This window comes from Diceros bicornis, chromosome 11, assembly GCF_020826845.1.
Source record: "Diceros bicornis minor isolate mBicDic1 chromosome 11, mDicBic1.mat.cur, whole genome shotgun sequence".
Lineage (NCBI taxonomy): Eukaryota > Metazoa > Chordata > Mammalia > Perissodactyla > Rhinocerotidae > Diceros > Diceros bicornis.
The window spans coordinates 54,990,763-55,003,383 of record NC_080750.1 but is presented as its reverse complement, the minus strand read 5'-3'; positions in this window follow the sequence as shown (position 1 = coordinate 55,003,383).

The window sequence follows — 12,621 nt, the reverse complement described above, 5'->3', positions numbered from 1 at the left end:
GCTTCCCTGACCTTCAAGCTGATTAGTGTTTAAATGGGCACAATTTCTTTCTCATTTTACAGTTAAGAGAGAGATGATTTTGTGGGAGATCAAGATTTGGCCACCCTGAAATCTATCTCTTTACCTTGGTTGTTTTCTCTGAGGACATTTGACCTCCCCCACTAACTGCCTAAAGAATTTGACATGGTGGCTCCTTCCTGGAACAGATCTATCATGATGGCTGTAAAGATAATGTAGGATAAATGTTACAATAGGAAAGGCACCAACAAGCCCATCTTATTGGAAGTTCTGTCTCTCTGGCCACATTCTCTGGATGGCCCTGCAAGGAGTTGCCAGACAAACATTTACATTTATAAGGGAAATCTCCATTTGTAAAGGTATCTCCCTCTCTGTTTTGGGAAGAGGGGGGGATGGCCTCATTTCTAGAGGCTTATCAGTGTGGAAGGTGAGGCCTTAAATCTGCATAATAACCTTACTCTTGTTTACTGTGCTTTGGTGGTAATCTCCTGTAACTGACTCCCCCCACCCCCAAAATCCTCCTTTGTCATTGGCTGAACATGGTATTTAAGATGAGAATTTCTGCTATCGTGTTGAGAAACGCAGTGTCCCTGCTTTATCCCTTGTATACATGTTATTAAACTTGGTATTATTTTCTCCTGCTAACCTGTCTTGTTAATTATTTGGCCAGCCATAAGAACCTTAAGGAAAAGGGCAGAGGGAAATTCTCTCCCTCTCCCAACAATTTACAATGAACATACATTAAGACAAAAATAACTCCTGTAGTTCAGAACCTCTAGAAGAAGGAAGAATAATGGAGAAGGAAATTATGAAAGTACAAGTAATGTGCACCCTTCTAAGGGATGGTGCAAACCTCTCATGGTTTGCATGGAACATGATCTCTCTCTAGTAATAGAGGCTCTGTTTCTGGGCTATGAGGCCTCCACTCCTGCTATACCAACTCATTGAACTGATATAACAGCATACGCACAGCTAGTTTAGATACGTTTAGCTATAATTATAGTCAAAGTAGAGTGACCAAGAAGGCCTTAACATTCCCCTCAGCTTGACTAAAATTTAGACAGGTTTTTTCCTGACTGTAGGTTCTTTATGTCCCTTTTCTGAGAGCACTTACTTTGGAAAATTTGCAATTGTAAATTCTTTCTTTACCCCGTTTGAGATGTAAATCTTCTCCCAACGACTTGCCAGTTTTACAACATAGAAATGTCTTTCTCAAGGACTTGGGAGTCATCCCTTTGAAATATAATCATCAAAAAGGTAGAGCCCCTACCTTCCAGTCTCTGTGGGAGGGTAGGAACCCAAGTTCTATAAATGTTAATTAGCAAACACAGATGGCCTAATCACATTGACCAATGCTCCCAACCCCCAGTATTCTCCAGTACTTTCCCACTAGCTCACCCCAGTGCTTAAAAACTCTCTTGCCTTTTGTTTCAGAGAAGTTGAATTCAGTCTTTCTCCTCTATTGCAGTAGTCTTGATCCCCATTGCAATAGTCCTGAATAAAGTCTTCCTAGCCTGTTTAATTTTGTGTGGTACAATTTTTCTTTGACTAAAGGAGGCATTTAATGGACATAAGGAGAAAAATAAATTGAAAGCCTAGGATATTAATCAGATCATATTTTGGAAATTAAAGCCATCCCGGATGGCTGTAGGATCATAGGAAAGCTATGAGTCAGCGGCTGAAATATCCAGTGAACGAAGGCAAGTGACTAGGGTTTACATAGACGACTGTGTCAATGAGAAACGGAAGGAAGAACAGGGTGTTTATACAGGTGTGAGAAATGGTCTGAAAGCTGCAAAATGAAAGGAGGGAGGTATAGAATCAGTTTCAAAGACTGAAATTTATGGTTTGTGAGAAAAAAAGACAGCTTCCAGTAAAGAGGCATGAAGCAACATGGTGCCCTGGGACTATCCTGGTTAAGGACCTGGACTCAAAGGATATCAAGTAGTTCTAGAGGACTCTGTTACCTGCATGATGGGCATTCCAAAATGAACGTATTTGTAATAACAAATAGAATATTTTCCAATTATATCCATTGTTATTTTTACTATTGTCATATATATGTAATTTTTATAGTCATTTGTTTTTGGTGTTTTTCTATTGAGATTATTCACAACCTATCTCTCTGAATTACCCTTCATTTTTCAAAGTGTTCATAGCAATTTTTGCTCATTTCTCCTTCCAGAGATATTTCAGAATAATTTTATATGGTTCTCAAAAATTTTATCAAAATTTTTAATTAAAATAACTGTAAGCTTAGGAATCAATTTAGAAAAGTTTTCTTTCTGTCATGTTGTCTTTCTGTCACTAACATGTGTCTGCTGAATTATTTAAGTGTTGATTTTTTTCTAAAAGACTTAAGAAAGATTTGTAGAGTTTTTGAAAATGAGAAGCAACTTTATTTTGTTAAAATTATTCATATTTGCATTTCTATTGATATTTCAAGTTATATTATTTTTATTTTGTTTTTTAACAATTGCTTAATTAAATAAATGATATTGGATTTTATATCTACCTTATAGCCAGAAAAATTATTAAACTCTCATAATTTTTAGTAACTTTTTAGTTGATTACCTTAGATTTTGAGATATATAATGATATCCTCTGCAAATAAGAATTTTGGTTTCTTTTTTAGAATCATTATATATTTTTCTCTTTCTTGTCCTATTGCATTAGGATAGAAATTTCTAGATAATTCTTATTTTCTAGTTTAACATAAAAGCTTAGCATAATGAACTATACCATTTTATAGGCTTTCACAATGTGCAGTTGATTCTTGTTATTTGTGGTAGTTTTCTACAAAGGTGCAATGAACACTGAATTAGTAAATGCTGAACTATAGCTCCTGGGGGAAATATAGGGTTAGGTTTCTACAACCTTCTGGTCACGACATTTTTGTCAACAGAAATGCCACTTACATTATATGTGTTTGTTTTCCAACGTTCTTGTAAAACAAGCTGGTCTGATCAGCACTGAAAACCTTCTCTTCTACCTGCTTTTCCTGTATAAAACTTAGGGAGTATTTGTTAAGAATACCTTGAGGTATTCTTCTGCAGCCTCCCAATTTGTAGAACTGGTCTCACCTTAAAGTTTAACAATTTTTTTGTGTGTGAGGAGGATTAACCCTGAGCTAACATCCGTTGCCAATCTTCCTCTTTTTGCCAAGGAAGACTGGCCCTGGGCTAGCATCCATGCCCATCCTCCTCTACTTTATGTAGGATGCTGCCACAGCATGGCTTGACAAGCGGTGCATTGGCCCTGCCCGGGATCCAAACCTGCAAACCCCGGGCAGTTACAGCAGAGCTTGTGAACTTAACCGCTACACCCCCAGGCCAGCCCCTAAAGTTTAACAATTTTTATGCTCTATCACCTTTGGAAACAAGCCAGCTAGCCAACACTACTTTCAAAAGAAACTGACCACTACACTTTTTTTATTATTATTATCAGTTATCATCTCATGAACTCACAAATTTAGTTGCTTTTCCATAGCTTCATAAAGTAGATTAGGTGTTACTTGAGCATTTTCTGGACAGCTTCATGCACAGATCAATGAACTTTCTTTTTCTCTATGTACCATATTGTTGATTCATAAACATTAAGCTCATGGCCAACAGCATTAGAACTGATGCCTGAATGAAGCTAATGTAATGCACATATTTCCTCCATAATATTTCTTGTGCTTGGAAACACTAGACAGCACTAAGCACTATGCTCGGAGCTGTTTTAAAGAGCAAAGTTACCAAAAAAAACACAAAATGCAAAAAATGTAACACTAGATAGACCACAAAGAGACACTTTTTTACAGTGTGAGAGCTGAAACAAGAAGGCAGAGCATCACCTTGTTCAGTCTCTGCTGGGAGTATGCACTCTGGTGATTCAAATTTTTCACCTCTCTGCGCATGTCTGTTAATGACCAAGAAAGCACTACAGGCATTGATTTTGAAATTATAAATAAATTTTAGCCAGTAGACAAATTGGAAAATATAGAATCTGTGAATAATGAGCATTGACTGTGTGGTCAGATATGTAAAAGTGGCCTACTAGGCAAGAAAATAATTATTACTAAAATTTCAAATTATATTTAAATAGCATTGAGTGGTCTACAAAAACACTAACTTTAGGTACAGATACAGATAGGTTAAAAGTAATGGGATGAGGGGCCTGCCCCGTGGCATAGTGGTTAAGTGCACGCACTCCGCTGTGGCGGCCCAGGGTTTCAGGTTTGGATCCCGGGCACGCACCCACGCACCGCTTGTCAAGCCATGCTGTGGCAGCTCCTATATAAAGTAGAGGAAGGTGGGCATGGATGTTAGCCCAGGGCCAATCTTCCTCAGCAAAAAGAGGAGGATTGGCCTCGGATGTTAGCTCAGGGCTGGTCTTCCTCACAAAAAAGAAAAAAGTAACAGGATGGAGAAAGATATACTATGATAACATAATGAAAAGAAAGCTGTAGTAATTATATTAATTTTAATACAGAAGACTTCTGAGCAAGGAAAATTGTCATGGATAAAAAGGGCCATTACATAATGAAAAAGGAGTCAGTTCTCCAAGAAGACGTAATGAATCTTAGTGTGTATGTGCTCAACAAAAGAGCATCAAAATACATGAAGCAAAAACTGATAGAATTGCTAGGAGAAATAGATGAATCCACTCTTTTTTCTGGAGACTCTAACACCTCTCTATCAGAAATGGACAGATCCAGCAGGAAGAAAATCTGTAAGGACATGGTTGAGCTCAACAACATCGTCAATCAACTGGATATGATTGATATCTATAGTATACTTCATCCAACAACAGCAGATTACACATTCTTCTCAAGCTCATGTAGCAGTAAGATAGACAGCATTCTAGGGGCCATACAACACACCTTAACCAGTTTAAAATAATAGAAACCATACAAAATGTGCTCTCAGACCATGATGGAATTCAACTAGAAATCAATAACAGAAAGATAGTTGGAAAGCCCCAAAATACTTGAAGATGAAACAACATACTTGTAAATAACATGTGGGTCAAAGAAGAAGTCTCAAGAGTATTAAAAAAAATTCAGACTAAATGAAAATAAAAATATAACCAATCAAAATTTGTGGGATGCAGCAAATGCAATGCTTATAGCATTGAATAAATACGTGAGAAATGAAGAAAGACCTAAAATCAAAACTCTAAACTTCCACCTTGGGAAACTAGAAAAAAAGAACAAATTGAACCTAAATCAGAGAATACAAATAAACACCACAATGAGTTATCACCTCACATCTGTTAGAATGGCTATTATCAAAAAGACAAGAAATGTGGAGAAAAGGGAATCCTTATGCACTGTTGGTGGGAATGAAAATTGGTACAGCCACCATGGAAAACATTATGGAGGTTCCTCAAAAAATTAAAAATAGAACTACCATATGATATAGTAATCCCACTTCTTGGTATTTATCTGAAGGAAATGAAATCACTATCTCACAGAGATATCTGCACCCCCATGATCATTGCAGCATTAGCCAAGACATTGAAACCACGTGTCCATTGACAGAAGATAAAGAAAACGTGATATATACACACACACACATATATATATATGTATTTCCAGTAGAATATTATTTAGCCACAAAAAAAGGAAATCCTGCCATTTGCAACAACATGGATGAATCTTGAGGGCATTATGCCAAGTGAAATGAGTCACAAAAAGACAGATACTGTATGATAATACTTATATGAGGAATCTATCTTCCTCTTTTTGCTTAAGGAAGATTGGCTCTGAGCTAACATCTACGCCAATCCTCCTTTATTTTTCTGTGAGGGATGCCACCACAGCATGGCTTGATGAGTGGTGTATGTCCCCGCCTAGGATCCGAACCTGTGAACCCTGGGCTGCTGAAGTGGAGTGTGCCGAACTTAACCACTATGCCACCAGGCCAGTCCCCCAGCAGTTGTCTTTTTCAATTGCACTTTGCCAGGGTCATCAGGATGGATAGACTTTTAAAGCATTTTTGAGCTACGTTCTTGCTCTGACATGCTAGAATGGACACTGTGCAATCAAAACCAAAACCTCCTGAAATTCCTCAGCCTAAAACACTGACAAGCAAAAAATTATGGTGGTCAAAATGAATCCATATTCTGATCCTAAAACTCCAATGACAGGAAAATTGAAACTGGAGCAAAGAAAAATTTTTTCAGTGAATAGATTGCTCTGATTTACAGTTTTAAAGGAAAAATTACTCTCCCGAAGAAAAAGTGAATCCATAACTTTTTTTACTTCGTTTATTTTTCCAGTGATGATTGATATTTTAAAAGGGATAAAAGCGTTGCAAACTCCTAAAGTCGACTTTAGAGAGCATATTTAAAGTCCTTTATTGTTTTCCTATGGGGTTCTGCTAGTGAATAAAACACAAAGATGAGCATGCATGCACACACACACACACACACACACACACACACAGAGTATAGTTCTCATACAGGCGACCTTGTCTTTAAAGTTAAGAGCTTGCTTTCTTATGAAAGGCTGTGCATGTTTTATGCAAAAGTTTCCTTTATGTTGTCAATGTTTATCTTCGTGTTCACAGAAGTCTTCTTAAAACAGAGTTATACTTTAGGAAAATATGTGCATGTTTGACATCTCCTCATCGTACCTCAAAGATTAAATCTTTCTTAAAAGAACTCAACAGTTTTCCTCCTTTCTTTCTATATTCCTTTTCTGAACTCTAGTTGCATTCATTGAACATCCATTTATTGAGCACCTGCATGCCAGACTCCATCTCTGGGAGCTCACAGACCAGTCAGCAAGTGAGACAAAAGGACAAAGCACAGCGAAAATGAGAACAGTGACACAAGAGTGCAGAAGCAGGGTGCCTGGAGGTTGGCACAGCTGGTTGAGATTGGAGCGCCTGAAGAAGGAGTCAAAGAGGAAGGCTCTTTGGAGAGATTCTTGAAGGAAGAGAATGTGGATTCAAAGTAGACAGGAGAAGAAAAGAGCATTCTAGGCAGGGGGACTATTGGGCCAATTGATGGAGATGTGGGAAAAGCAGATCCATTGGGGGAAAAGCAGGAAGTTCCATTTGGCTGGAAGTGGAAGTAGCAAAAGAAACAGGCTAAGAAACAAACTGGGGCAGAGAATGATGTTTTTTCCTAAAGGTTTTTTGGTTTGGGATTTCATTCAGTAGTTAGTGAGGAGACATTTAAGGATTTAAGGTAAAAGCATGTCAAGATCAGATTTGCAATTGAGTGGCACAGCTCTTCATTATTATTGTCCTTTTCTATTGTTTTTCTTCTTCTTCTACTTCTTTGTCCAGTTTTTTGTTTTAATCTGTGCTTGCCTTCTGTTAGACATCCGCTGTTTACACCCATATTATAGTCTTAAACCACGGTAAAGTGAAAAAAAACTACAATAAAAGATAATTGAAATGATCAGGCTTACCAAATCCTTGGAGTGCTCCCCCTAGCATTTGGGCATCCACTACGGGATTGAAATTGGGAGCTGGGAAGATGGTTCCTTGCACCTGGTGAGAAGAGTCAATGAGAAAGAAATGGCAGTAATTCACACAAAGATTTCAATATTTTTTTTTCAGATAAATGAAAACAAAAGTATATTCTATATGTTTAAATTACTCTAAGACATACTCACAGGTCTATCAACAATTGTGTTAGTTGTGTATTAATTGCGAAGGGCAAATTTCATTGAGTATTTTTTAATCCATTGGTCTCTACTTTATTGACATCTATTATTTATCTAGGAAACTGAGTTACTAGAACCAATAATAGAAAAATGTAACAATCAAATAAATATATATCTTCTTAATCAACAGTAAATATTTTCTTAGGAATTGGAGACTATTTTATAGAAACTGAAAAGAGAACTGTCTTGGAGGGATTAATGTCATTCATATGAATTAGAAGTGGCACTTGCCACCACAGCTTTTTTACACATCAGGGGCCCTAAAATCATATTAGAGAAAACTGAAATATTTGAATTTGGATTATGGATTCATAAAAATCTAGGTGATAAAGATAAGGCAGAGATTTTTTAGCTGAAGCTTGCAGCTGCAGACCAAAACATAAAAACCTGACTGACATTCCATTTAAATTCTCTCTCTTGCCAATAATAAAATGGCAGAACATTTAAGTTAGGCTTTGAATTCACATGATCTGCTATTTCAGACAGAGCCAGCCAGGACTAGGGCACCATATAATCACACTCAGCACAAGAGAACTGTCAATCAAAATTTGTTAAGAAGGGGAGCTCTCCTCCTGTTTGTTATCAATGTGCCCAGAAACATTGGAAAAAAATGCCTTCCCATAGCAAACGGGTCTACCAGGCCTTGAGAACTCAGGCATTCACTGAGCTCTTCTGAAGATGAGCTCTTAGCTGAAGATGAAGTTTTCTAATGCCCATGTCTAACAGTAGAAAATTAATTAATTAATGAGAAGACTGGACCATAATTCCTAGTCCAAGAGATATACATATACCAGTACTAAAATATTTACGAAAAGACTTTTGGAGGATTAAAAACATTGTTCACTTGAGTTAAAAATAAGAATTAGATTCAATTTGGATTCCATTTGACTAATATTAATAAACATGACGTTGTCTATTTGAGGTCGACTGGAAACCACATAATAATTGCGATATGGCCATATTTTCATACTTGAAGTACAATCATGTTAGTGAAATATTCTTCTCAAATGCCTATATGGACAGATATATGTAATTAAAATAAGAATATAGTCTGCATATTACATTGCTAAAGTAATGCACTTACAAATGAATATGCAATTTTCTTCTATCTCAAGTTTATTGGAAATGATCTAAAAACTAAATTCTCTTGAGCCAACCCTCAATTCTAGAAGCTATTTATTAGGAGAGAACATGAGTTTTATCTCCCTTATTCACTAACCTGCCCCACGGAGTGAGACTCTATTAGGAAAATAGACTTTGATTCTTCTTTTATTTATTAAATTAAGTTCAGATAGCAGATTCTAATGTAAATTCCTAGGTTGAGTTCTCCTCACCTCAAGCATTTCCTGTTGAATCTTATAGTCCTAGAGAAATTTAAGATTTAAACTTTTGAAAGAACAGCCATGCTTTTAAGTGTGAGAAAAATTTTTTTCTGCTATTTGTCACTGCCTTTTACTAAATCCCTTTTGTCTATGTAGTAGTTCTTTCCCAGTTTTTTGATTGAGAAAATTAAAAGTTTTTTGAGGCTTGGGAAAAAGATCTTGGTTTCTCCTATTTTAGGAGTTAAAAGACTTGTTTGGACAAGTCTTATGTACATAGTACCATTTATTGCCTTGGTGACAATCTTGCTGAGTGCTGTCAGCCAAAGGGCTGTTGTAAAGTATAAAAGAGAAAATGTATTTGAAAATATAAGACATACTGTTAAATACATGTACATTATCTAGGTGATTTTAAGCACAGAGTGTGCAAATGTCCACCACAAAACATTTCATTACTGGCCAGACTGGATCCCCCAGAATTTCTACTGGAAATGCTAGAAAATGAAACTATATACCTTTATGAAAAAAAAAAAAACGCTGAAAGTTATAGATAAGGAAAGTTAGAAATGCGTGATTTATCAGACACAATCTGTAACCAAAGAAAAAAGTCCACAGTTTTTTCTTCATAGTTTTTTTTTTAATCCTTATACAGAGATTGCTGGTACAACATATTTTCACAGTAAAATGTAAAAGTTACTTTTTTTCATTACAGTTCACATCTCCTGTGCCACTTAAAATTATTATCTCCTTATCAATTGGCCTTAAAATAATACACTAAAAATGTTTTGGAGATAAATTCAGCACTAAAAGTAAAAAAAAATTGTGAATGCTTAGTAATTCACAAAACAATTTTTCTAGCAAGAATTTGTCATTCATGCCCATTTATATAGCATATTTAATCATTATATTCATTTTATGCCAATTATTATGCTGCAATTAAGCTCAAGTCAGCAACATTATTCCATGTAAGGCACATATTTTATGTTACTTTTACTTATTTTGGCATTGGAACACTGACTTTGTCTTTTAATTATCTTATTTTTCCAGCTTTATTGAGATATAATTGACATGTATAACATTGTGTATGTTTAAGGTGTACAATGTAATGATTTAATATATGTATATATTGTGAAATAATTACCACAATAAGGTTAATTAACACATCCATCAACTCACATAGTTTTCTTTTTCTTTTTTTCCTGATGAGAACACTTAAGATCTACTCTCCTCGCAACTTTCAAATATACAATACAGTATCATTGACTATAATCACCATGCTGTACATTATTTCCTCAAAACTTATTCACCGTATACCTGGAAGTTTGTACCCTTCAACAACCATCTCCCGATTTCCCCCACACACTCCCCAGCTCCTGGCAACCACCAATCTTTTAATGATCATTTTGACTGAATGGACCAGTTAAGTCTATTGAAACAGTCAATTACAGTAGCCTCCCTTATCCACGGGAAATACATTCCAAGACCCCTAGTGGATGCCTGAAACCAAGCATAGTACTGAACCTTATATATACTATGTTTTTTCCTATACATACATAGCTATGATGAAGTTTAATTTATGCATTAGGCACAGTAATAGATTAACAACAATAATTAATAATAAAATAGAACATTTATAACAATGTACTGTAATAAAAGTTACCATAGATCTTAGCAACCTCTGCTTATGATTTTTTTCTTTCCTTGAGTTAAGAACTTTCACTTTTTCACTTAAAGGAAGCACTTTATGGCTTTATCTGAATTGCCAGCATCACTACTTTTGTGTTTTGGGGCCATTATTAAGTAAAATAAGAGTTATTTGAACACAAGCACTGTGATATCACCCACAGATCATCTGATAACCGAGAGGGCTACTAAGTGACTAAGAGCAGGTTGCATATACAGGGTGGATACGCTGGACAAAGGGATGATTCATATCTCAGATGGGATGGAGCAGGATGACAGGAGATTTCATCATGCTACTCAGAACAGTGTTCAATTTAAAACTTATGAATTGTTTACTTCTGGAATTTTTCATTTAATATTTTTGGACCATGGTTGACCGAGGTTAACTGAAACCACAGAAATCAAAATCGTGAATAAAGGGGGACCACTATACCAGTTTTAACTTTGTCCCCTGAATTAAATGATTATTTCAAAAAATTAATTGATTGAATAACTGCTTTGGGCCATAAAGCTTTTTTCAGATGACTACAATATACCTCTAGGTATATGTTCATTTATTTGAAGGTAATTTGACCTTTCCTTTGGATTTTTTTCCCCAGATTTGTGCTCAGCCATATTCTATGCATTTCTTAATACCCAACAGCAGACTTTCTGATGAAGTCAATCTATGCTGAGACATTTTTAACTCCTAGTACTCACTGCATTTTTATTTATAGTACCTTATGTTTTCCTATTTGCTACTTGTTCTTAAAGTTGGGAATTTGACTATGTCATATATAGCATTGTTTTATAATATACTGCTGTACCACATAGTTGTTCTATGGCTTCATTTCTTATCCTTCTAATTATGTTTTATGTCCCTTGTCTGCAGAAGATATATCAAATCTATACCATGATTTTCCATGTAGTGAGACTTCTTTTTAAAACGTTCTCATTTACTGGTCATGTTACTTAAGTAATTTCTTTAAAAAAATCCTTTAATGAGATTTTTGGCTGAATGACCTAGCTTTGTATATATTTAATATGATAAAACTTTTTTTTTTTAACAAATACAGAATACATGAATTAAGCAGATTATTTCAGTCATTATATTTATTATATTGTTTTGTGTTAGTAAAATTGAGTGAAGACAAATAGACAGACAAGTAAAAATTAGCCCAGAGAATAGGGTGTAGGGGAAGGAGATGTTTCTAGTTGAGAGGGCAAAATCCCCCCCCCCAACCACATATGTGAGCGAGAAAGTGATCTGGGAAATGAGAGTACAGTAAGGCTTGACAGTTGACTTACATGAGAAGCAAAAGAGATGGGATGAGTGAAAAAGATGTGATTACTAAGCGACATCTAAAGATTTTTAACCAAGAGAGTGAAATAATCTGATTTGAGATCCATAGTAACGCTCTATAGCAATGTGACGGATGAAAAAAAAGAAGTGAAGCAGGTTGCAGGGGTGGCTAATTTAGAAACCCAGTTGAGATGTAATACACACCTGAATTGAGACAAACAATGTGTTCTCAATAAATACAGATTGCTTGGTTAACTGAATGTAATTTAACTTAACTAATTTTTGAGATATATTGTAAGTTAACCCAGTAACAGTAGTTTAACCTTTTGAAAGAGTCGGAGACTATTGTTTCAGTTGTTTTCCAGCATATACACTTTTCAAAGCAATGTCCTTTTTTATACACATGTTCCTAATTTTTTCACCTCTTAGAGCAAATTGGAAATTTTGAAAAAGTGGACATTTTCCAAAATGACCTGGAAAATAATATTTGTGTGGTAAAATTATTTTATTTTTCTTGCTTTGAAAATTGACAGATTTAGAAATAGTATTGCTTGTCTAAGGCAAAATAAATTCTAATGCCTGTCATTTCAATTTGAATTCTTACCATGAAGTGATCAAAATATAATCTTTGCTTCTAGTCATTTGGGAATTTA